Here is a 5,255-nt window from a genome sequence, read left to right on the forward strand (position 1 = left end):
TGAGTTGATGCTATGGTATGGCACGAAAGCATGCACGAGATTGAAAGATATCTAGAAACTGATTGATAGATAGGCAAAATGGTATCGAGTGATAGAAAAATAGAGGGATGGGTATGAGATAGGTAAACAGTTAGATATATGTGGATAGATAGATATAAAGAGATACAGAATGATTGATAGAAAGGGGAAAATCAGATAATCACATAGATAAATAATCATTTCGTCTTTTATGAATAGAACATTTCTTATCAATAGCACTGCTTCTTAGTAAAGGTTAGTACACTTTTAACATTTAGGGTATTTAGAGAAATTTAGAGAGAGACGAATAGATAGAACGATAGATAAATAGACAGATGGAGAAAAAGAAGGTGTTCAGAAGAGATAGACCTAAAGAGAAGAAAGAGGGAAAAATAGCCGAAAAGAAAAACCAAAACAAAAGAAAAAAGAGAAAATTAAAAGTCTCACCGGTAATGATACCACTACTACTGCTAATACTAATGACAATGACGTTATTGAAAATGATGATAACGACAAAGATAACAATTAAAACAATTATTATGCTGTCAATAACGAAAAAAGGATAAAACAAGAATAGCAAGAAAGGTGAGAATAAGGGGAGATGCCAGAGAACGAGAGAGGAGAGCCCGATGGGGAGGAGACGAGAGGGAAGGGAATAATAAGAGGAGAGAATAAGGAGAAAGGAAAAGAGGGAAGAGAAGAAAGGAGAAGAAGAAAGGAAAAGGGGGAAGGGAAGAAAGGAGAAGAAATGAGAAGAGGAAAGGGAGCGGGAATAGGTAGGGGCTTAGGGAGAAGGGAAGGGAGAGGGAGGGGATAGGGAATGGGGGGGGGGCAAGGGCACAGGGGCAGCGCTGCGAGGCCCGGCAGTGCCCTGGGGCGGTGGCGTGTTGCCCCGGGGGAGGGTCGTTACGGGGGGGGCAAAGGTCCTGTGCCCATCAGCGCAGGAATGCCCACAGCGCTCAGGGAGGGGGGAGGGGTGTGGGGGAGGAGGGGGAGGGGGAGAGAGGAGAGGAGGAGTGAATTACCGGGAGGGCGATGGAAGGGAGAAGCAAGGGAGCGAAAAAAGGGTGAAAAGAGGAGAGCAGGGAGGAGATGGAAGGGAAGGAAGAGGGCATAAGAGAAGAGAAAAGAGAAAAAGGAATGGAAGGAGGAGAAAGAGAGGGAAGAAGGAGGGGCATCTCAATGGGAATGAGATGGAGGGGAAGAGGGAAGGAAAGAAGGAAAGGAAGACGACGTGGAACGAGAGAGATGAAGATTAATAGATAGAATGAGCGAGAGAGACAAACGAGACAGAGAGCAAGAGAGCTAGGGAGAGAGACAGACAGACAGACAGACAGACAGACAAAGAGAAAGAGATACAAACAGAGAGCCAGAGAAAAGAGAAAGAAAGAAGGACAAAAAAAAGAAATGAGTGATCTACTGCGTGGAGATGAAGCAGATGATGTGGAGGGGGAGGGGGGGGAGGGGGAAGAGGGAGGAAGAGGGGAAGGGGAATTGGGAGGAGGAGGAGGGGAGGAGGAAGGGAAGGAGGAGGGGAGGAGGAAGGGGAGGGAAGGAGGAGGGGAGGGGGAAGGGGGGACATGGGGAGAGGAAATGGGGTCGGTGTTTAGCGTGAGGTTTCGTGGCGGCCGGGGATCTGGCAACAGTGTCGCCACCTGCTTCGTTTTTTGTGCCGCTGACCCTCCTGTCGCAGCTACTGGCAATACTGCTGAGGCTGTCATTATCCTCATTACAGGGATTATATGTATCTTTAGCACTGCCTCTGTTATTATGATTGGTATTGTTGTTGTTGTTGTTGTTATCAATAATATCATTATTTTGTCATTATTACATTTTATTATTATCATTATCATTATTATTATTATCTTTATCCATATTATTATTATCATTATTATTGTCATTGTTATTATTATTATCACTATTATCATCATCATTATCGTTATCATTATTATTATTATTGTCATTATTATTATTAATATTATTATCATTGGTATTACATTATTGTTATCGGTATCATTATTATCATTACTGTTATCATTATCATCAAGAGCATCAGCATTTTCTTCATCATTATTATTCATATTATTATTATTGCTAATACTACTATGATAATAATAACAATAACTATTATTATTATTATTATTATTATTATTATTATTATTATTATTATTATTATTATTATTATTATTATTATTATTATTATTATTATTATTATTATTATTATCATTATTATTATCATTATTATCATCATTATTATTATTATTCATTATTATTATTGCTATTATTATTATTATTATTATTATTATCGTCATTAATATCTTTACTGTTGTAATTATCATAATTATCATTACTTTTACTACTATCATTGTCATTACCAACATCATCATCGTGATCATTATTACAGTTGTTTTCATTATCATCAGCATCATCATTTTTGTCGCCATGTCACGATTTTCATTTCAACATGATTACAACAATCATCATTAGCATAATAAAAACAAAAAAAAAAATTGCACTTTTATGTCATTTTAAAAACTGACGATTAGAAAGAAAGTCATGTTATCTTTATCAGTTAATCAGAAATGCTGCATTGCCTTTATAACTTACAAGGCCGTGTGTTTAGGATTGGTATAATGTTGATCGTTACTAACGTGATACATTATGTGTTCTGTCTTAGATTTAATTTTCACTTCTTTCATTATCTTTGTTTCAGATGGATCAAATCATTATCAAACATAGGGTATAAAGAAGGAGAAGAAGAAGAGGAAATAGGGAGAAATAAAGAAAGAGAAGGATAAGAAGAAGGAGAAGGAAGGGGAGAAGACAGAGGAGACATGGAAGCCGAAGATGGGGAGGAGGTGGAGGAGAAGAAGGGGGAGGAGGAGGTGAGGAGAAGGAGGAAGGAGAAGAAGAAGGGGGAGGAGGAGGTGGAGGAGAAGGAGGAGGAAAATAAGAAGGGGGAGGAGAGGTGAGGAGAGAGGAGGAAAAAGAAGAAGGGGGAGGAGGAGGTGGAGGAGAAGGAGGAGGAAAAGAAGAAGGGGGAGGAGGAGGTGGAGGAGAAGGAGGAGAAGGACGGGGAGAGGAGGTGGAGGATGGGGGTCAAAGGGAAAGAGGTGAGGAGAAGGAGGAGGAACCGGGGGAGTCTCTGGGGGAGGAGAAGAATAAGGGAGGAGGGTGGGAAAGCAAAACCGGGGAGAGAAGGAGAGAGCAAGGAAAGAGAAGGGGAGGAGGAGTGGGGGGGGAGAAAAAGGGGAGGAGGAGTGGGGTCGAAGGCAAGAAGAAGGGGAGAGGATGTGGAGGAGGAGGAGGAGGAAAGAAAGGGGGGGGGTGGAGAAAGAAGAAGGGAGAGAGTGGAGAGAAGGAGAGAAAAAGAAGAAGGGGGATAGGAGTGTGGAGAAAGGAGGAAAGAAAGGGAGGAAGTGAGAAAGGATGAGAAGCTCTCAGACTCCTTGAACCAAACGTTACTCCTACTTTCCTGTCCAATCCTCCTCTCCTCTCTCTCTCTCTCTCTCTCTCTCTCTCTCTCTCTCTCTCTCTCTCTCCTCTCTCCCCCTCTCCTCTCTCTCCTCTCTCTCTCATCCTCCCTCTCTCTCTCCTCTCCCCTCGCTCCTCCTCTCTCTCTCCCCTCCTCTCCTCTCTTTCTCTCTCCCTTCTCTCTCTCTCTCTCTCTCCGTCCCTCCTCTCTCTCTCCTCTCTCCTCTCTCTCTCTCTCTCGTTCTGTCTATCTGTTTATCTGTTTGTTTGTCTGCCTGCTTGTCTGTCTGTATGTATTATCATTGGGTTTTAGTTAAATAAGTACTCAGCATATAAAAATTAAGCAGGTTAGCATATAGCAGAAGCTATTAAAAAAAGCATTTGAAAAAATCAGAAAATTTACAATCAGAGCAAAAATGAGTTTTAAGTCACACCTTGAAAAAAAAATAAAAAAAACCAGAAAAATTTACATCCGGGAGCCAAACATTCTGAATTCCTTTCACCATCACACCCGGCAATCAGGGGAGGTTTAGGAGGGGGGCTTTCCCACATTAATCCGAGGGAAACGATCCCGGGCCGTAATCGAAAAGTGTTCCTCTGATAAACGACTTTGCTGAGATTGGAATACATATCAGGGCCTTCATAATGCGGGAGGGGAAGGGGGTGGAGAAGGTGAAGAAGAGGAGGAGGAGGAGGAGGAGGGGATGAATTAGGAGGAAGGGGAGGAGGAGGAGTAGGAGGAGAAGGAGGAAGAGGAAGAGGAGGAGAGGGGGAGGAGGAAGAAGAAGAAGAAGAAGAAGACGAGGAAGAGGAGGAGGAGGAGGAGAAAAAGGAGGAGGAGGACGACGAGGACGAGATCGAGGAAAAGATTATGATGTAGCAGATGTAGACGAAGGAGAAGAAAAAAAAAGATGAAGAAGAAGAGAGTGGGAGAGAGAAGAGAGAAGAGAAGAGGGAGAGAAAGAGAGGGGAGGAGAGAGGGGAGAGAAAGGGAGAGGGGAGAGGAAGAAGAGAGAGAGAGAGAGAGAGAGAGACGGAAAGAAAGAGAGAGAAAGAGAAAGAGAGGAGGGAGAAGAGCAAAAAACAGCATCCGTCCCTTCCCAGAAAGATAATACGATGTGTATTTTTCCGACCGAGTAGATAAACCATACATATCAGAGTTAATTTGATAATATGGCCAACACCCACCGAGAAAAACCCATACGTCATCGACTCAGCGACGAAGGCGCCCTGAAAAACCCCTGGACGACGGGGGCCCCCTTGTACCCGCATGGGGACGGGGGGGGGGGACGCGGGGCCAAAAAGAATAAAATTAAGAGGGGGACCAATATTATCTCTCCTCCTTTTACCGTAAGCCGTCGCTGTCATAATCTCCTCCCCTCTCCTCCTAAAAAAGAAAAAAAAAACAGTCTCTGCTACCGACGCCACGAAACATTAATGATGACAGTTGTCCGTCCAGCAACAAGAAAAAGAAAAAGAAAAAAAAATCGCCAAGGGCCTCCAGGTACGATACTTTCGGCTGGCAAGTACGATAGTCGAGATCGTATACCTCCGTGCATTCTAATTTCACGGCGAAGAGAACCGGTTGACAAGTTGATTTAGTATGACGACTGTTCTCTACTAGGCAGCGTCAGGTCCTAGTAATCAGTAAATTGTGCGTGATTTGACTTTTGAAAGGAGGCTGAGCTGAACTAGAGGCTTGATTCTTTTGCTTTTATTTTTTTCCCCTATAATAAGGAACGGTTCGCGCTAAAATGAAGGTA

Source organism: Penaeus monodon, chromosome 6, assembly GCF_015228065.2.
Source record: "Penaeus monodon isolate SGIC_2016 chromosome 6, NSTDA_Pmon_1, whole genome shotgun sequence".
Taxonomy (NCBI): Eukaryota; Metazoa; Arthropoda; class Malacostraca; order Decapoda; family Penaeidae; genus Penaeus; species Penaeus monodon.